General features: G+C 34.8%; 2 non-coding genes across 2 annotated transcripts; both read right to left on the bottom strand.

Moving 5' to 3' along the window:
• Nucleotides 1–221: 221 nt before the first annotated feature.
• LOC141624932 (small nucleolar RNA R71) lies at nucleotides 222–329 on the bottom strand. Its single transcript, XR_012534735.1, has one exon. It is a non-coding gene; the product is annotated as a small nucleolar RNA R71 (small nucleolar RNA).
• Nucleotides 330–2914: 2585 nt separating this feature from the next.
• Nucleotides 2915–3021, bottom strand: LOC141625622 (small nucleolar RNA R71). The gene has a single exon (XR_012535391.1). It is a non-coding gene; the product is annotated as a small nucleolar RNA R71 (small nucleolar RNA).
• Between the last annotated feature and the right edge of the window lie 20088 nt (nucleotides 3022–23109).

The raw sequence follows: 23109 nt of genomic DNA, 5'->3' as shown, positions 1-23109 counted from the left end.
GATCCCAATTTGCATGTGCAAAATTTTAGTGACTATTGCTCAATGAATAGGCAAACGGGAGTCACACAATCTCAAATCAGGGAGATACTTTTCCCTTTCTCATTGAAGGACAAGGCTAAGCTATGGAACAATAGCCTTGATAGAACCGCCATGGAGATCACCAATTAAGATACTTTGGCTCCTGCCTTTTATCAAACGTATTTTCCACCGGAGAAAACACAAACATTGAGGAGTCAAATCACGGGGTTCCATCAACAAGGGCTAGATATCCTATATGAAGCTTGGGAAAGGTACAAGGAATTGCAAAGACACTGTCCACATCATGGGTTGGATCCTTGGTTTCTCGCTATAACATTCTACAATGGATGTTGTCCCAAGTCTCGACGTGTTATCGATTCTGCTAACAATAGGAGGTTTGATCAAATTGACACCGATATTGCTCATGCTACAATTGAATCCGTGCGGATTCATGATTCACAATTGATGTAACTCATATTTGAGCATATTTAGTCCCCGAATTAGCCTCGTTCCTATGCTTTTTAGTGCATAATTGGGTCATTTACTATCTTTAGTCTTTCGTTTTGCATATTCTTTGAGGTTTTGATCCCTTGGTAGGAAAGGAGTAAGAACCTTGCATTTTCATGGCGAAATGGAGCTAAATTGATTGAATCTAATGACCAAGCATCAAAGGGAAGACAATGCTAGAAGGCCTATGTAGATAATGAAGTAAATTGGGCAATGATGAAAAGATCCATGCATCTTCAACAAGATCCTTGCCGATTGTTGAATAAAGAAAAGAAGAAGAAGTGACTGCCCAGCAATCCGAGCGTCGCAGTGCTCGGGACGAGCGTCCTGCCTTCCCACAATCCGAGCATCCCGTGGCCAAGATGCTCGTCTTGGTGCCTGATGATCCGAGCGTCGCCTTCTCCAATCCGCTCAGATTCCTCTCCAGTGCAAACCGTCCCTCAGCCAAGCCGCTCGGGACGAGCGTAATTCTTGAAGACTCTAAAAACGGATATGCGCATCTCCTTCGAGAGGATCACTTCCTCAACTTTTCTTAAGGGTCTTAATCGTTATTTAAGCCCTTAGTAACCCTAATTTATGTACCTAATCCTTAGTATAAATACCCCATTGTACTAATTATATTATCATGTTCTTCTTATGCAATCTTAATCTCATCCTAATCTTGTAATCAACTCTTAATTTAGCATTAATACAAATATCACTTCTTAATCTTTCCTTAATTTCTCTATTGTTCATCATTTATTTTGGGTAATTGAAGATTATTTGGGGTTTATTAGGAGGATTGACAACCTTCCATCAATCATCAAGTACTTCTATTATTCTTTGCTTTATTATTTGGAATCATCTTTGGGTATAATTCTTTTAATCCCTTTTTAATTATTGTTAATCATCTTCATTTATTCATCATGTTTTGTCTTGCTAGTATGATTGACAACCTTGTTAGCATGTTAAACATGATAATGAGTGAGTAGTCATCTTAACTAAGGTTAATGGGGAATTAGGGGAAACCAACATGGGGATTGATTCATGCTTCATCTAATATACTTTCATAATTAATTTGTTTGCTTGTTGTGATTTCAACTTATGCACATGTTATGTTTGATGAAATGCGAGCCTATGAATCCTTGCATTTTTTTACCCATCACTTATCTTTTCAATGAGACTTTTAAGACATAAACCAACTCGAGCCTCATTAGACCATGCATATAGTTGGATAGGGAGGATTAAGTCGACTTGTAGGTGTTGTACAATCTAATCGATTCGGCTCCGGTACCCAAACCTTCCTAGGGATTGTAAGATATACACTAACTCGATCCCATCACGACAATAATTGCTTGCATCTAGTAGAAAATATGTTTGTATGATCAAATCCCATGAATCCCCTATGAACCCATGACACCCTAGTTCTTTTAATCAATTGTTTACATCTCATTTTAATCATCTTGCTTGTTTATTTACATTGTCATTTAGCTTAGTTGATCTCCTTCCTCAACCCAATTTGTGACACCCTTAGACATAACCATTTGCAATCGAAAATCCTACATCAATACCCATCCCTTGGGATCCGACCTTTACTTACCTATTTACTAATAGTAGAGTAGTTTGTGAAGTTATAAATATTGTTTTGGTCTAGGTAACTTTTGACGACGAGTAACAAAACCGACGAACCAAAAATGGCACCGTTGCCGGGGACGGTGTTAACTTGATTTGATTTTCTTTGATTGTTTTTAGTTGTGTCTTTCTTTACCTTGGGGAAGTAAAACTCCTCAAAGTTTGTTCTAATTGTTTTCGAGTTGTTTGATATTTTGCATGTCTAGGAGATCACAAGGTAACTTGTTACCCATTGATCTTGGAAATTGAAAGAACTTTGACCAACAATAGAAGACTTGCTAGAAATACTTTGAGAGGTATTGGTGAGATTGTGGATATTCAACCAAATACAATTGACTTCATCAATCCTTTTGCAAGAGAAGGAGAGGATAACCCTACACAAAATCGACCACAAAATCAACCCACAATGCCTAAATTTTCATCACATTCCGTACCAACCGAGGAGAACCTACCAAATGGTACTCCCACACCACAATATTTGACCGATAATTTCATTGCAAAATCCGCATTTATCCAATTGGTCGAAAGAAGCAAATTTGGGGGGATGCCTATTGAAGACCCTCATTCTCATATGGAGACTTTTTGTGACTATTGTGATGCGATTTCTCAAACCGGAGTTACTCAAGACCAAATTCGATGGGTCTTATTTCCTTTTTCTTTGATTGGTACCGCGAAACAATGGTTAAAGAGCCTTGATAAGGCTACTCTTAGTATTGACTCTTGGAAGAAATTGGCACTTGCTTTCTACAAAAAGTTCTATCCTCCGGAAAAGACTAAGATGCTAAGAGCCCAAATCACGGGATTCAAACAAAGGGACGAATAATCTTTGTATGCAGCTTGAGAGCAATTCAAAGGAACTTGCCGCTCATGTCCTCATCACGGACTTAGCGAGTGGTTCTTGGTACAACAATTTTGGAATGGTCTTTATGAAGACTCCCGAAACATTCTCAATATGGGATCAAATGGTATGTTTACCGAAGTTGATGATAATCAAACATGGAACAAGATTGAGGAAATGGCGGTCCATAACTCACAATATAGTAGACCTCAGAAGTCTACTAGAGGAGGAAAGCATGAAGTGAACTCTATTACTCAATTGGGTGCTCAACTTAGTTCTCTTAATACCATTAATTTGATGTTTGAGAAGGCTATGGCTAAGCTTGAAGAAGCCTTCAAATCTAAGCAACATGTGAATGCCATGGTGGCATCTTCATTAATTCCAAGTGGAGTATGTGAGAGTTGTGGAACTTTGGGACATGACCAAAGTGAATGTAGAGGAACAAGTGAACAAGTGAATGGTTTCCAAGCATACAAGAGTGGTAACCCTTATTCCAACTATTACAATGAAAACACCAAATTCCATACAAACCTCTCAGACAAAAGCCAAAATGTTCAAAACCCTCAACCAACATACACCCCACCTCCAATGAGAAACCAAGCTCAAAGACCCTTTTACAACCAAAACCAAAGTTATCAAAACCAAACTCTATACAATCAAACAAATGACCAAGGTTTTGATGTTCAAAAACCGGTCCTCCAAATGCAAAAGAACCAACAAGAGTTTTTCACTCAAATGCAAAAGGATAGCCAAGCAAAAGACATCACCATTAACAACATACTAGCTCACACAAAGATGTTGGAGACCCAAATGTCTCAATTAGCATCTTCAAGTTCACAAAGACAAAAGGGGCAATTACCACCTCAAGGTAATCCCCCAAGACAAGAATCGGTGAGTGCCATCCATTTGAGGAGTGGTAAAAGATATGAAGGGCCGAAAAGGCCCGTTGATGAAGATTTTGTGAATGCTAGTGACAAGGAAAGAGTTGTTGAAAACTCTAAAGAAGAAAAACCCACCATTCAAGAAGCTTCAAAGAAGGATGAAGAAAAGGCCAAAGAGAAGGAGCCTATTGTGATTAGACTTCCTTTTCCAAGTCATCAAGCTAAACCTAAGTTTGATGACCAACTTAGAAAATTTATGGAGATTGTCAAGAACTTGGAAGTCTCAATTCCATTTACGTAATTAATCAATCATGTTCCGGCCTATGCAAAGTATATGATTGATATTCTTACGAAGAAGAAATACATTCGAAAGCTTGAGACTATTGCTTTCACTAAGGTGAGTAGTGCCATCCTACAAGGAAGTTCACCTCCAAAACAATAGGATCCGGGAAGTTTCTCCATTCCATGCACCATTGGTGACACTACAATCAACAAAGCTCTATGTGACCTTGGGGCAAGTGTGAGTGTCATGCCATATTCGGTAAGCAAGAGGCTAGGAATGGGAGAACTAAAGTGCACTAATATCACACTTCAAATAGCGGATCGATCTACAAAGACACCTTTAGGGGTATGGGAAGATGTGCCAGTAAGAATTGGCAAGTTCTTCATCCTGGTGGACTTTGTTATTGTTGACATGGAAGAAGACTCCAACATTCTTATCATTTTAGGAAGACCTTTCTTACACACCGCGGGAGCGGTGATCGATGTGAAACATGGAGAGCTCACCCTTGAAGTGGGAGATGAAACAATCACTTTTAATCTTGACAAGACAATGAGAGCTCCCCGATTATATGAGCCATGTTTTATGGTTGATCACTATAGCCGGCAAGATGATCGGAAGAAGTTGGCATTTCAATGGAAGAAGAAAGTGAATGATGCTCCATCCAAAGAGCTTTCGACTACTTCTTCAAGGTGTTGAGCAACATCAACAACACCTTGAACATGCCCCCTTGACATCTCATTATTGGATGAGAGTTTGGTGGAGTCCTCCCTAAACCACCACTTGTAAATATTCTAACTCCCTAACTTGCATTTTAATTATTGTATTGCATGTTTGTCAATTTTGGATTAACATTTTTATGCCTTGATCAAGATTTTCATCATTTTGAGAGAAGTAAGGGAGAGACTTATGTGATTATTGATATGTAGTGTTTTGCCTTAGTGTGGGGATAGCAATTGCCTAGGCTATCCAAGCCTTCGTAGTGCCCCCACAATGAAGAGGGACAATCCGAGCGGCCCGCTGGGAATCCGCTCGTCCTAAATAACAATCCGAGCGTCTTGGGTAGGATACGCTCGTCCTGTGAAACCGGAAAAGAAAATTTTGGGTCTGACTGAGAATCCGAGCGTCCTACTTGAGAATCCGCTCGTCTTAGCCAGGACGGTCGTCTTAGAGGAGATCCGCTCGTCTTATCACTGGCAAAATTTGGGATTTCTCCCTAGAAAGGAATCCGAACGTCTACAACTCAAGACGCTCGTCCCACTTAAAAAGACGCTCGTCCTGCTGATAATCCGCTCGTCCCAGTGAATTTTTCCTGAAGCCAAAAGCAGAAGAATCCGAGCATCTCAACTGCTGCCCGCTCGTCTCCCCCTCTGATTTTCAAAAATAATGGGATTAAAAACCCCACTTTCCCAATTCATTACCTCATTCAAACATAAACACTACCCCAAACCCTCAAAACCCTCATTTTCTCCATCAACCAACATCAAATTTCTCAACCAAAATCACCCAAATTAAATCCAAACTTCCTCAAAACACAATTAAATCACACCTTTACCAACAACAAGTGACTAAAACACCAACATCTTCAAGGTTTGAGTCGATTATTGGGATACAAGGAAACATTCAAATATCCTAAATCGATTTGAGTCTTATTGAAATTTGAAGAAATCAAGCTTATCTTTGGTGTTACTACATAAAGGAGCATGGCAAGAACAAAAGGTGGAAGTAAGGCACCCCCAAAGAAGAACCTTTCCAAAAGACAACAAGCTCTTCAAGCTATTCATGTTAGTTATTTAGACCATGTTAATACTCATCTTATGATATTAAAATTACAAATTAATTTAAAGTGGTCTAAATTTACATGCATGCAAAAGAATGTATAAAAGAGATGGTATAAAACCATCTTAAGAAAAAAATTCCTTACATTGTTATAAGGCAAAATGGGCACAACTCAAGGACTCCTTCCTTGATGTTGTTCTTGTGCTAATGCAATAAGGATGATCCTCCAACACCTTAATTACCAAAGTTGGTAATCTCCTAAGGTGGCACCCAAGATTAACCCAAAATACTACTAAAAATACTAACTAGGTAAATGTAGTAGTAACCTTGTTTTTGTATATTTGATGTACTAGATAATATTATTACTTTGATAATATTATTATTTGATAAATATATGTGTTTTTTTGGATGTTATAAGATGGAAAAATAAGAAAGAAAATTGGTCCCTTACAAGAAATGCCAACCGGTTTTTATAAGCTAAAGATGGACCAATTTTTTCTCAATTTTTCAACTACTCAAAATGAGGTGAATAGTAGGGTATATATAGCAAAATATGGGGAACAAATCTTAGTGGAAAATCGACTTAAATGGACACATGTATGCCCTCAAAAAAACCGGAACAATTGAACTGTATTTGGTCCATTTCGGTTTTCGACATTTACCCCACAAATGCTTATAAGTCTTATATTTAATTATCTTACATAATTAAATATTAATTTAATTATTTAACACTTAAATAATATAAATTAACTACCAATAACTACTTAACCATTAAGTAATCATAAGACCATTTTATCAACATACAATGTTTCAATATTAACTCATTTAGCTAATTTTACAACCTCTTGTAAAATTTAATAGCTAATTGATTCTACCTCAAAACAAAAACACATATCGTATAAAATTAATTAATTAACAATTAATTAATAAATTCTAATTATTTATTATTTAAATATCACATAATTAATAATAAATCTCCTTGTCCCGAGTTCGTAACCCGTCATCAAATAATACTTTTACGTGACTAATTAAAAGTCAAGTAATACAAGGAATTAATTATCTCGTATCTCATACAAACAATTAATTTATTCTATTTGGGCGTCATCTTATAGGTGTGACCTAAAGGGATCAGCTGATCACCGCCGTCACACGACAGTAATGTCAAACTCTAGTCAGCCAATCATTACCGATTAACGATGACCAGCTGACAAATAAATAAAATAAATCCCCGATATTCCTTTTACGAGTTTTAATATGTAAACGCACTCATTGTGGAGGACACTACTCCAAAAATCTCCCACTTGTTTGACACAAGTGTGCGTTACCAATTCTATTGTCCAATAATATCTCCCACTCAATGCAAGATGTCTTTCAGGTCATTCTTGCACGTGATCATATCATAAAGTGGCTTCCTCGATCAGGAGAATGACTGTCTGACCGGATAATTTACTATAGATCGCATCCGAGCGTGGCCACGCATTCACAGTCATCTCTCCTCTAGTGGCCTTGAGATAAAATATGACTTAAAAGGACAATCCTGTTGACCTATTTTCTTCATTCGATCTGAGATCACAATGACCCAAAAATGCTCATCGGCCTTCTTTTACGGTGCGACCTAGAACAAAAACCAAAGCCACCGGAAAACCGTACCAACTCAGACAAATAGTCACCAGTCTAAAGAATTGACTCGAAGGAATAAATAGAAGTCCTCGCCACGACCTAGCAACAAAAAGACTCTATAAACGGTCACTGTCCGACAAATTGTCTCACAATATTCCTATGTAATCGACCAGTCATCATTATGACCATATGATAGTCGAACCTGTCATCTATCGCCTTACAATCTAGTCACTCCGAGACGTCACCTCATTAAGTAACTAGGGACAAAATACAATGTTAATCCAGTTCACTTAATAGGGTTCGACATTGTCTTTACAACCTATTTGGAGAAAACAAAGTATATAAATTCGGACATAAAATCAATATAACGATAAATGCAACTTATCATATATGAAATAATAAATACAATATTTTGATTATTACATATCATATAATTTACAACAGTTCTGGCATTCGTCTCAACCCTGTCGAAACTACATGACTATCATGTTTAGCTTGAGACAATGGCTTGGTTAAAGGATCAACGATGTTGTCAGCTGTCCCAACCTTACAAACTGTAATTTCTTTCCTTTCGATTAAATCTCTAATTACATGAAATTTCCTAAGCACATGCCTAGACTTGTTACTAGACTTGGGCTCTTTTGCTTGAAAAATAGCCCCACTGTTATCACAATACAAAGTGATAGGATCCTCGGCGGTCGGAACTAATTTCAGTCCCTCTAAAAATTGCCTAATCCAAACAACTTCCTTTGCAGCTTCAGAGGCTGCAATGTACTCAGCTTCCATTGTAGAATCAGCAGTCACAGACTCTTTGAAACTTCTCCAGCAAACCGCCCCTCCGTTCAACAAAAAGACAAAACCAGCCTGGGATTTCAAATCATCCTTATCGGTTTGGAAACTAGCATCCGTATAACCTCTTATACGTAATTCAGATTCTCCTCCAAACACTAAGAATGAATCTTTAGTACTACTTAAGAGAGTCAGAATATTCTTGACGGCTATCCAGTGACTCTCACCTGGAGTTTTCTGAAAACGACTCGTCATACTCAAAGCATACGGGACATCAGGACAAGAACACATCATAGCATACATGATCGATCCAACAGCGGAAGCATGGGGAATCGATTTCATGCGTTCAATATCCTTAGGCTCAGTAGGACACTGTGACTTACTCAAAGTGATCCCACTGCCCATAGGTAGAAAACCTCTCTTGGAGTTTTTCATATTGAATCGGTCAAGAATCTTATCGATATAGGCTTCTTGACTCAATGCTAATATCCTTTTGGATCTATCCCTATAGATCCGGATACCCAAGATGCGTTGAGCTTCTCCCAAATCTTTCATTTGGAAGTGATTTCCAAACCACTTCTTAACAGAAGTAAGCATATCTACATCATTCCCAATGAGTAATATGTTGTCCACATAAAGAAGTAAGAAAACAACTTTACTCCCACTAAACTTCATGTATAAACATGGTTCCTCAACACTTCGAGAAAAACCATTCTGTTTAATAACATGATCAAAACGATGATTCCAACTCCTTGCCGCTTGCTTAAGACCATAAATGGATCTCTTAAGTTTGCATACTTTGTTAGGATTTTTAGGATCCACAAAACCCTCAGGTTGTGTCATGAACACTTCCTCTTCCAGAAACCCGTTCAGGAAAGCGGTTTTGACATCCATTTGCCATATCTCATATTCATGAAATGCAGCAATCGCTAACATTATCCGAACAGATCTAAGCATAGCAACTGGTGCAAAAGTTTCATCATAGTGTAAACCATGAACCTGAGTGAAACCTTTTGTAATCAATCTAGCTTTGTAGACATCTTTATGTCCATCCATGCCGATTTTAATCTTGAATATCCACTTACACTGAAGAGGTCGAACATCTTTAGGTAAGTCAGCCAGGTCCCAAACCTGATTATCGTACATGGAATCCATTTCGGATTGCATGGCTTCGAGCCATAGCTTAGAGTCAGAACTCATAATAGCTGCTTAATAGGTCTTGGGTTCATCACTTTCTAAAAGTAAAACCTCATAGTCACCATCTTCCTCGATAATCCCAAGGTATCTATCAGGCTGGCGACTAACCCTTTCTGACCTCCTAGGTTCAGAAGGAACAATAACCGATTCAGACGTAGAAGGAACATCTTCCTGTATTGTCATATCAGTTTGTGGCTCTTGAACTTCGTCAAGTTCAAATTTTCTCCCACTCTGTCTTCTAGAAATAAATTCTTTTTCTAGAAAGACAGCTTCACGAGCCACAAACACTTTGTTCTCGTTACTATTGTAGAAGTAATATCCACAAGTTTCCTTAGGGTAGCCTACAAAAATACACTTTTCAGAACGAGGTGCAAGCTTATCGTCAAACTTGCTCTTGACATAAGCATCACAACCCCATACTTTCATGTATCGCAGATTCGGGACTTTCCCTTTCCATATCTCATATGGAGTTTTGTCAGTTGCTTTAGTGGGACTTTTATTAAGTGATTGTACAGCAGATAAAATAGCAAAACCCTAGAATGACTTAAGTAACTCTGTTTGACTCATCATCGATCGAACCATATCTAATAAAGTTCGATTCCTCCTTTCAGCCACACCATTTAATTGTGGTGTGCCAAGAGGAGTTAACTGAGATACAATACCACAGTTTATAAGGTGATCTTTAAAGTCATTGCTTAAATATTCCCCACCACGATCTGATCGTAATGCTTTAATCTTCTTATTTAATTGGTTTTCTACTTCATTCTGAAACTCTTTGAACTTATCGAAAGCTTCACTTTTATACCTCATTAAGTAGATATACCCATATCTACTCATGTCATCGGTAAAAGTAATAAAATAGTCATAATTACCTCTAGTCATGGATCGTCATTGGGCCACAAACATCGGTATGTATTAAACCCAATAACTCACTAGCTCGAGATCCTTTTCCTAGAAAAGGTGAACGATTCATCTTGCCAAGAAGACAAGATTCGCATGTACCAAATGATTCGAAATCAAAAGGTTTATTTACACCATTCGACACTAGTCTTTTAATGCGTTTCTCGTTGATGTGTCCTAATCGACAATGCCATAAATAAGATAGATCAGGATCACCTGTTTTGAGTCTTTTATTATCTAAATGATAAACATCATTGCAAGTATCTAGAATATAAATACCATTGATTGAAATAGCTTGACTATATACAATCCCATTAAGGGAAAAAGTACAACACTTGTCTTTAATTACAAAGGAAAACCCTTCTGTGTCTAACACAAATACGGATATTATATTTCTAGATAGCGTTGGTACAAAATAACAATTATTAAGATGTAACTCCAACCCCGAAGCTAAACTAAGTACATAAGTTCCTACAGAGACGGCAGCTACTTTAGACCCGTTTCCCATTCGGAGATCGACATCACCCTTGTTTAGCTTTCTTATGCTTTTTAGGCCCTGCAAATGATTACACAAGTGAGAACCACAACCAGTATCTAATACCTAAGTTGTATTTGAAGCATAATTTATGTCTATCATAAAAGATTCAATTGAGAAATTACATGTCGGCTTCACAATGCCAGCCTTTATGTCATCCAGGTACTTTGTACAATTACGTCTCCAATGTCCCTTGTTATTACAATAATTACAAGTATCTTTAAGAGGATTACCCTTTATAGGTTTTTGCTTGGTAGAGCAATTCGCAATTGCTTTACCTTTCCCCTCCACCTGAACGGGCTTCTTACCTGCGTTCCTCTTAAACTGCTTCTTCCCCTTCACGTTAATCGCAAGCACATCCTTCCTCGTACTCCCACTCAATCCCATGTCCTTCTCTGCTTGCACAAGCAGAGAATGGAGCTCATGTAAACTCTTTCTCATGTTTGTCATGTTGTAATTTACCCTAAATTGGGTAAATCCCTTGACGTGCGAGAGAGAGTAGAGCACTCGGTCCACCACAAGTTCGTCGGGGATCTTGCATCCCAACCCCTCTAAAGTTTCCACGTACTCAATCATTTTAAGTACGTGTGAACTTACAGGTTGACCATCTTTGAGGTTAGCCTCAAAGAAATGAACAATGGTGTCATCTTTGAATTATTCTCGGGGATTGAGAAAACATAGTGGAAAGCCTCGAGAATACTTCATGTGCATCACGAAACTTGACACATTGCCTTTGTAAAGCAGGATCCATTGAAAAAATCAAAACATTTTTTATTGCAGCGGATTCTTTTTGATAATTTGAAAAAGCCTCCCTTACATCGGCAGTGGCCCTAGTACTAGGCGAAGGGGGAGAGGGATCGACAAGGTAGCGTAATTTGCCATCACCTGCGGCAGCTTATCGAAGTTGTTCTTCCCAATCTTTAAAATTACTGAAGGAAAAGTAGATCTATATACTTACATATTCATATATGTTTTAATTTAATTTGTCATAAAATTAACTAATGATCTTATGCATGCAAACTATTAAACAAGCTAAAGAAGAAACTTTGTTCTTACATTGGAAATTTGGTTAATATGGGCACAAGAGAGATCACCTTTCTCTCTAGTTCTTGAGCTTTCCCTTTTGGATGAACAAAGACCCAAGTATAGGATCTCTCCCAAAGTATTATACCCAAAGCTTACTCTTAATTAAAATTAATACTATGAATACTAGATAATATTAATTTTGTATGAAAATTGACCCAAAATAATTTGGTTTTTAATCTCCCAAAAACCGGTTGAGAGAGGAGAGGAGAGGAAGTATTTTATCTTTCTAAAATTCTTAATTTTTGATGAATGAATAAGTGTGTTAACAACAACAACAACATTATGTATTGTTTTATCAAAAATATATGGCAAAAACCCTTGCCTTTCTTTGTCAAGAAAACCGGGTAGGAGGAGGGTAGGGGAGCCAATGCATGCCTTTGTTTGTCTTCACAATGCAAACTAGGGTTGCATGGCTAGGCTATTAGTGAATGATTATGTTTTCCACTAATTTAAACAAACACATATTAGCCTAAACCTCCTCCTTATTTCTAAGCTTATAAAATGGAACTCATTTTATTTTTGTCAAATTTGTCAATATGTCACATGTCATATGTAACATAAATTTGTTATGTATTTTTAACATATTAAAAATCAACGTATTAATAAAAATACGTCATATACAAAAATCGACTTAGTAATTCATAATTACTTGTACCAAAATATTTTACCAATTTACAAATCACAATAAATTGTATTTATAATAATTCATTCAATTTCAATTGTTTCTTTAAACAATAATTTCATCTGAGTAATGATACAATTCAATTACTCAGACCGTATCTCATTTAATCAAATTTCAATGAGATCCGTCAATTTTTTCAAGTAATTTAATTAACTCGTAACGTTATACGATTAATTAAATGATCAATTAAGAGTGTTGCCCTATAGGTATGACCTAGGGGGTCAACTGATCACCACCATCGCACGACAGTAATGTCAAACTCTAGTCAGCCAATCATTACCGATATATGTTGACCAGTTGACAGTAAAAATTACTTCCCAATTGTATTCTTTATAATGAGATTTAAACATGTGATCATCATGATCAACAGTCGTGATCGCATTATTGTCGGAGGACACATATTCTAACAATCTCCCACTTGTCCACAAGTGTGCGTCACCAATTCTCTTGTCCTATTACTATCTCCCACTCAATGCAAGGTGTCTTTCAAGTCGTACTTGCAAGTGATCATATCGAGAGTGGTTTCCTCAATCTGGAGAATAACTGATTGACCGAATTTATCGATCATAGATACCTTCCGAGCGTGGCCACGCATTTCCAGTTCATTACTCCTCGAGTGGCCCTGAGATATTGTTATAACCATGACTAGAGGTGGATAATTCATATCGCACTCATTCCCTTCGACTAGCCACAGCCATCATAACCCAAAATATGCCCATTTGACCCCATTTACGAAGGTCGTCGTAACACAAATCAAAGTTAATCTGAAACTGTGCCATCTTAGGCGAATAGTCTTTAGTCAAAAGAATCGACTCATTTGAATACTATAGCAGCTCTTGCCACGACCAGGCTATATAAATGTGCCAGAACTCTATAAGCGGTCATTAGGCCCGACAAAATGTTCCTAACAGTCTGCCTATGTGATCGACTAGTCATCTCACATGACTCTTTGGCACTTGAACTTTCCATCAATCGCATCACACTCTAGTCACTTCGAGACGTCACCTCATGTAATTAACTATGGGCAAATACTATGTTAATCCATGTTCACTTTAACGGGGTTCAATTGTCTCTACAACCCGTTTGGATATAACAATGTAAAAGGTGAGTTAATAATAACTCAAACGACAAATGTCGACATCACACTCGTGTAGTCAATACCATATTACAACCTTGTGATCCAAATCATAAGTGTAAACACTTATTGATTGCAATAGAAGTTTAACATGCCATGTGTCCATGTGTTCAAACTTCTTTTACTTGCATTTTCCTTTACATTCATGTTCTCTCTCATAGCATGAATCTTACCAAGTACACATCAAGGTTCCCGACCTCGGTTTTGGTTCTTTATCTTGAAAGAACTTCCTTATCGATTATCACATAACGAACGAATTTGTGGTGAATGATATAACTTGTACTGATCAAGTACTCCATCCACACACAATGCACTAGGTATATGTTTTGCAGAATCTTGCAACAATTTGACAAGATGATTAGCCTAGCACTTCTCACAAGTCCTAGCATAGTTAGGAAAGATTAGTTTTGAGTAACTTGTTATTCAACTAAGTATCTTTCCAAAACTTCTTATTTCTCGTTTTAACTTGAAAAGTTTAGGATTTTCATAAATCCTTACATGTGTTCGGATTTTCTATAATATGTGCAACCTCTTGACACACAATAGAGCATTCCGTCAAACACCGAAATCGCTCATCGGATTATACTTGAGAATTCATGACGTTTCTATTATGGCTTAACAATGAATCATCATGCTTTCATGCAAATGATTCACTATTGGACATGTGCATGATTATTCTAATGGCGGAAACATTAGTTACTAATAATCATGAGATCAACCGTTCATAGGTTCAATGAACGACCATGACTGCTAATGGCAATTCCATTTTCATCTACATGAATAGCCTATGTGTATGTTGATATGATGTGTATCTCTTAATACTAATCCAATATTTCTTGTCGTAATTGGATTTATCATAGTCCAAATTCATCCAGAATTGAAAACTCAAATACTTCTTTATGAAAGAAGATATTAGCTCGTCATTCCTAATGAGTAATGAGTTGTAAACATTCAGAGGATGACAGCTCCCACTAAATTCCATGTCTTCACATGATAATTTCTAATGCTCCCACTTAATTCCACATGTTTCGAAATTGATTACTCAATTGAACACATTTCAAAATTGGAATGTATGTTGCTTTGAAAAGTTATTTATGATGAAACCATATATGTTCCCATCATATCCTTTCAAAATTCCTATTTCGAAGAGGTCTCATTTTAACCTTATGGAAAGAGATTTTAAATCTCTAACACACTCATGTCATAATGATGTGTGGCAATGTCATTTATTAAATATGAGTAATACCTAATACACATCCTTCAAAATATCCCTTTTAGGATGTTACATTGATTCATTTAGGCTCTTAAGTAAATCTCAAGGTTGAAACTATTGGTCAAAATTTATCATAAACTAGTCAAAAACCTTGTTAAGACTTTACATTAGTCATTTTGTTCCAAAACTTTCTTTTGGTCTCCTCGTGTAGTTATCTTGAGAATATACTCTTATGATTACTTCACTTGGTCTCTTTAGTCATATAGAACTTACTTGAGACCATAGATCTCATCTATTTGGTATACTATGTGAATACATATACCCTTCATTCAAATCATTCTACCTTGCGTAGATCTCATTTACACAAGTACACAAATTTATCTTGTCTCGTGTGATGTGTCCTCATTTTTCTCCCACTCTATCTTTAGAATAAATACACTATAGATTCAAAGATAGCATATGAGACACAAATAATGATGTTGAAGTATAAGGAGAACTATCTCATAGGTTGACTAATAGTTATAGATTTCGTAAGTGTACATGGTGATTGACATTCCTTTAAGAGAGTTCATAGACTCAAAATTACTTTATAAATGATCATACACAAGCCTTAAGCATGTGGACATATAATGAAACCCGTCATTATATTTGTCTATTAGATCACTTTAAGTTATATGTTTCTAAGAGTAAGCATTTAAACATGAATTTTAGAACAAAAGGATAAAATGATAAAACGGGTGACTTGGGTTGCAAACCAAGTCACCATTATTAAAAATACAACCCATTATCCAAAATACCTTTCCATGTCGAACACGGAAACTTTAGGTTCTAAAATTCAAAACATGAATAAAATAAGACAATAAAAAGCGAAGCTCCATGAAAGCTATTCCTAGCTCCTTGATGGTTTCTTATGCTTGCTTTTCCTTTCCCTTGTCTTTGCTTGGCGGAGGCCCTATTTACAATAAAAGGGAGATACATTATCACAACTTTGTATCATAATACCATAGTTGAATTAGAAACATAAAAGAAAGGATAGTCATTTACCTACTGGAGTGATCTTTCCAGCCTTAATATCACCAAGGTATTTGGAACAATTTATTTTCCAATGTCCCATACCATTACAATAATGGCATTTATCAAGAGGACCCTTCTTGATTTTTGAAGTGCTAGCTTCACAAGTCCTAGCTTTGGTGAATGTGGGAGCTTGCTTCTTACCCTTCCTCCCATTCTTTTGAACTTCCCTTACTCTTAGTGCTTATGTTAAGCACATCCTTTGGGGGGTTCACATTTAACCCCATGTCCCTTTTGGCTTGCATGAGTAATTTGTGCAATTCTTCAAGAGACACATCCTTGTCTTGCATGTTAAAATTCCCCCGGAATTGAACCTATGCTTTGACTTTGGACAAGGAGTGTAGAATCCTATCTACAATGAGTTCTTTGGCGATTTCAACCTTTTGAATTTTCAAGGTCTCGACAAGCTCCATAAGTTTGAGCACACGAGGGCTAACCTTTTGGCCCTCTTTTAAATCGAGATCAAAGAATGCCGAGGCCGCCTCATATTGGACGATCCTCGGTGTTTGTGAAAACATTGTCACAAGTTTGAAGTAAATCTCATTAGCATTGCCCATTTTAAAGACTCTCCTTTGGAGATCCGCCTCCATCGCAAATATCAAGACATTTTTCATTGCGGCGGACTCTTTGTGGTAAGCCTCATATGCTTCCCTAGTGGCGGCGGTCGACCTAGTAGTAGGTTCGGGAGGTGAGGCCTCGGTAAGGTAACGAAGCTTGTCGTCACCTTGGGCGGCTAATTTGAGTTGGGCATCCCAATCGGAGAAATTTGACCTATTCTTTTCAAGTTTACATCGATCCATGAAGGATCGGACCCATGATGTATTAGCGAGAGGTGTGGCGTTAGGGGTTGGTGTTGCCATTTGTTATGAGAAAAAAAGTGGTCTACAAAACAAAATAGAATGAATAAAACAAATGTCGTTTTAAAATAATAATAATACTCGCAAAAATGTATAATTTAAACAAGTTTTATTCATTTTTTTAGTGACCTCTACCCAACTAGATAAATGATTCCAAGACCCAAATTCATATCGACTTAGGCACGGTATGGCCGATGAAACCATTATCAATATAACTCGGTGGATTAACGTTTTAATCGATTCTACTTTTAGAACTCTTGGTCGATAAAATTACATTAATAATTATCTATAACCCAAAACACATCCGACAAGGGCACGGTATGGCCGAGAAACCCTATCGAAAAACTTTTGTTGAGTTCAATCCAAATTTCGAATAAATGTGTCCATGATCCAAATCCACATCAATTTAGGCACGGTATGGCCGATGAAACCCTCATTAACATGAACTCGGTGGATTAACATTTATCACCCACTTCCCCTACGTAACAAGGTTTGTACCCCGGTAGGGCCGAGTGCACTCCCTCGCGAAATAGGTTTTCATGGTTTCTACTATTTGGTAAGGCTATGTCTCAATTAATTGTTTTAGCGGGAGGTCATGTCAATTTATTATCTATCACGTTTTAAGTGAACTAAAGCGGTGAACTAAGATAATTCTAATTGACACGGTCGATAAACTCGATTTAAGATGATGATTGTTTTAGTTATGGCGATTTAGCGATGCATGCGACATATAAATAAAATGCAAAACATAAAAATAAATCCTAGTATGGCCTTCCAAAAATAGAAAAACTATTTAACTATTACATATTCGGAAACCAACTCCATTGGTCCCTTGAACTTCGGTTAGGCACGCATCTCGAGGTAACACCGTCTTTATGTATCGCCATCTTGAAGAAATCCGTCTTGGGAACTCCGAGATAAATTAAACTAAATAAATTACATAATTTCCTATTATACATTTGTAATTAAAATAAAATAAATCTATTAAATTACAAAACGGTGATACGAGATCACAATAAATTACAACCGAATCGATATTCCCATACATTTCGGGAAATACCAATTAAAATCTAAGGTCATACTAAGTAAAAATTACATAATTCAAAAATTACATAAATTAAAATTATGACAATCATAGAGAAAATGCAGCATTATAATATGTATGAACATGCCCAATTTTATGCTAAATCGCCTTTAATTAGCCAATATCGTATATTACTCGGTTTTTCACGGTTTGCGTGATTTAACATTTTATAATCACAAAATTACATAAATTCATATTTATGCATAAGTTAATTACCCTAACCTTTTAGGACTCAAAATTTAGTCTTCACTAATTATTTGACCATAATTAACTCATATTTATAAAATTTGTTCATTAATGGACTTAAAAAATATAAAAATAAGCTATAAACTTCAATTAAATCACAAAATTTCAAATAAATTTGAAATTTGAAATTTAAACTCATGAACATTCTGGAAAAAAATACCATGACACTCATAATGTTAAAAAAACTTAGGTTAAAAATTTCGAAATTTATCCGGAAAAACAATGTTGCGGTTTATCGGTTTTAACTAAATAATCATAAAAACATGAGAAAAATTATATTCAATAACTTTTCAATTCTAGATCTGAAAAAGATAATAAAATGCAACATTGGACGTTTTTCCTTAGTCATAGATTATGTTTTATTAATTTTTCACTAATAATGTCACTATTCATGCAATTTTTCTTCAAAAATCCATAAATCATGCAAAAAGACTTCACTATAGCCTATTATTTTACACACATCTTGTAAAATTGCATGTGACAACATACTAAATTTCTATGACCAGATTCGAAATTTATCTCATATTAACCTATTTTTCACTTAAATCCAATTTAATAATGAAAAATCCATTTTTCGAGCATAAGAAGTCCAAAAATTATGAAAATTTACAGGTTATCTCAAAATAATATATGTAACAACATATCCAAAAAAAACTGGAAAATTCGAAGTTTAGCTAATTTTAGACCAAAAATGACATTTTTACTCATAAAATCATATTTAAATGCCATTATTGTATTAAAATGAACAATAAAATCCATAAATTTAACCAAAATATCCTAAAATATTTTAGGACCAGAAATTTTAACATACAAATTAATTTTAAGTTTATATCATAATAACACAAATTATACAAGTTTTATATGTTAATCTTTATAACTCGAAAAACCTTTTAAACCGATTTGCATGCAAACAACCTAAAGCTCTTGATACCACTTGTTAGAAAAATTAATCTATTAATTTCATATTCATATATGTTTTAATTTAATTTGTCATAAAATTAACTAATGATCTTATGCATGCAAACTATAAATAAGATAAAGAAGAAACTTTGTTCTTACATTGGGATTTTTAATTAGGGCACAAAGAGTTCACCTTTCTCTTGTTCTTGAGCTTTCCTTTTGAATGAACAAAGACCCAAAATAGAATCTCTTCCAAAAGTTTATACCCAAAGCTAACTCTTAATTAAAAATTAATATTATTAATACTAGATAATATTAATTTTACTGAAAATGACCCAAAATAATTTGGTTTTTAATCTCCCAAAAACCGGTTGAAGAGAGGAGAGGAAGAAGGAAGTATTTTATCTTTCTAAAATTTTAATTTTTTATGAATGAATAGAATGTGTTTACAACAACAACAATTATATTGTTTTATCAAAAAATAAGGTAAAAACTCTTGCTTTCTTTGTCAAAAAACCAGGAGGGTAAAATGCATGCCTTTGTTTGTCTTCACAATGCAAACTAGGCTGCATTGCTATTAGGTTAGTGAATGATTATGTTTTCCACTAAAAAAAAACACAATATTAAACCTAAACCTCCTCCTTATTTCGGCACTTATATAAAATGGAACCCATTTTATTTTTGTCAAATTTGTCAATATGTCACATGTCATATGTAACATAAATTTGTTATGTATTTTTAACATATTAAAAATCAACGTATTAATAAAAATACGTCACATACAAAAATCGACTTAGTAATTCATAATTACTTGTACCAAAATATTTTACCAATTTACAAATCACAATAAATTGTATTTATAATAATTCATTCAATTTCAATTGTTTCTTTAAACAATAATTTCATCTGAGTAATGATACAATTCAATTACTCAGACCGTATCTCATTTAATCAAATTTCAATGAGATACGTAAATTTTACTTCCAAAATCGTCCGTCAATTTTTTCAAGTAATTTAATTAAATCGTAACGTTATACGATTAATTAAATGATCAATTAAGAGTGTTGCCCTATAGGTATGACCTAGGGGGTCAACTGAACACCACCATCGCACGACAGTAATGTCAAACTCTAGTCAGCCAATCATTACCGATATACGTTGACCTGTTGACAGTAAAAATTACTTCCCAATTGTATTCTTTATAATGAGGTTTAAACATGTGATCATCATGATCAACAGTCGCGATCGCATTATTGTCGGAGGACACATATTCCAACAATTACTACCGTCGGCTTTTAATACATATTTGTCCATAAAAGAACGTAGCCATGAATCTCTAGCTATGGTGGCGGTTTCACTAGTAGAAGCCATCGTGATTACTACAAAGGAAATAAAGGAAAAATTAACATTTATCGTCTAAAAATATTTAACTTGTGAAACTATTTAACAAGTTCTCATTTGTATAATGATCTCCCACTGAATTATATAAATGATTCCAAGATCCAATTTTATATAAACACGGGCACGGTGGACCGATTCAACCCATATTTATATAAATTTGGTGAGTCAACATTTTGACGGATTCTACTACTAGAACTCTTGGTTTACGGATTTTCTTAAAATCTATCTTTTAGCCCCAGAATAAATATGGGCACGATGGACCGATTCAACCCATATTTATCCCGTTGAGTCCAACCAATTTTCACGCGTAATAACATTTATTACCCTACTTACCCAACGTAAAAAGAGTGTACCTCGGTGATCCGAACCTACCTCTAATGAAGAAGGGATTCATAGGTGCTATTATTTGGTAAGGCTTAATCTCAATTTTAAACAAATGTGAGAGATCTTATCAATTTAATTGTCTATCACTTTTAAGTGAACTAAATTGGTGAATGCTAGACAATTAAATCGATAACAACAAAAATAAAACATGTAGTGACGATTTGGCATGAATGCATAAAAGAATTAAAACAAACAAGTCCTAATATGGCCACCTAGTTAATCTAATTAACTAAAATTATTACACTTTGCAAACTAACTCCTTGGTCCCTTGAGTCTTCATAAATTGGCCTCCTTCTTTAGGATTTCGGAACACCTTTCCGAAAACACCGTCTTCATGAAAACTCCGTCTTTAGTAGCTTCATCTAATTACTAATAATTAAATTACATAACAATACCCTATTATACAATTTTTAATAAAATTAAAATAAAACTATTAATTAATTACAAATTAAGCGATGCGAAATCGCAATTAATTACAAAACAAGTCGATATTCCCTTACATTTCGGGAAATACCAACTTCTACCTATGGCCATATTTGGAAAAAACTACATAATTATAATACTAAAACCATTCATCTAAATGAATAATAAAATGCATTATGGAAAATGACATGCCAAATCGTCTATGTTACCAACAACGATCATTTGAGCTTGCTTTGACGGAATTTTTACCAATAAAAATTCATAATCAATTCTTAAAACAATTTTAAGAAATACTCATCATACTAATCTGGTCTAATATCATAATAATTATTCTCAACAATTATCTTGAATTTATATGGGAATCAAAACACAATTGTGACAAAAATGATATAATAATTCACAATTATCATACAAAAATTCCATTTAATTTAAAAATTTATGGAAAAATAAATTTTAATGCCATGAACATTCTGGTCTTACACCAAAAATACCATGCAAGTGAAAATTTTTGTTTTTAAAATTTATTTAAAACAATTTCACAATTTAATCGGTATAGCGACAATTTTTACGATTTAATTCTAAATCAAACCATAAAAATTGAAATGACTTAAAATAAAATTTTATACATTTTAGAACATTTTCCAGGAGCTAAAAATTCAGAAATTTCGAGCCCCATAATTAAATAAATATTTATTTACAAAATAACCATTATTTACCCATTTTTATCAAATAAAAATCAATAAATTACCTAAATTAATCACATTAACATAAAGTATCTACTTATCTCATAAATAGAACATTCATGTGGTTATTTATAAATAAATATGCATAAAATTAACATGCAACCCAATTTAATTAACTCTTAATTAATTTTAATGCATTTTTACTCAATTTTATGCCATTTTAAGTTATAAAAAGTGGAAAAATTTAATAAAAATCAAATTTTCGTCCCATATCATCCTAAGACCAGATTATTTACATGCAAGACCATATTATGTGATAAAACTAATTTTAGTAACATAATATCAATTTTATCAATTTATCTCATAAATTACTAAAATCGTCTTAAGAAAACATGCATGTATTTAACAATGCTCTGATACCACTTGTTAGTTATTTAGACCATGTTAATACTCATCTTATGATATTAAAATTACAAGTTAATTTAAAGTGGTCTAAATCTACATGCATGCAAAAGAATGTATAAAAGAGATGGTATAAAACCATCTTAAGACAAAAATTCCTTACATTGTTATAAGGCAAAATGGGCACAACTCAAGAACTCCTTCCTTGATGTTGTTCTTGTGCTAATGCAATAAGGATGATCCTCAAACACCTTAATTACCAAAGTTGGTAATCTCCTAAGGTGGCACCCAAGATTAACCCAAAATACTACTAAAAATACTAACTAGGTAAATGTAGTAGTAACCTTGTTTTTGTATATTTGATGTACTAGATAATATTATTACTTTGATAATATTATTATTTGATAAATATATGTGTTTTTTTGGATGTTTTAAGATGGAAAAATAAGAAAGAAAATTGGTCCCTTACAAGAAATGCCAACCGGTTTTTATAAGTTAAAGATGGACCATTTTTTTCTCAATTTTTCAACTACTCAAAATGAGGTGAATAGTAGGGTATATATAGAAAAATATGGGGAACAAATCTT

The sequence above is a fragment of the Silene latifolia genome, chromosome X (assembly GCF_048544455.1).
Source record: "Silene latifolia isolate original U9 population chromosome X, ASM4854445v1, whole genome shotgun sequence".
Lineage (NCBI taxonomy): Eukaryota > Viridiplantae > Streptophyta > Magnoliopsida > Caryophyllales > Caryophyllaceae > Silene > Silene latifolia.
This window is presented reverse-complemented; position numbering and strand designations above follow the sequence as displayed.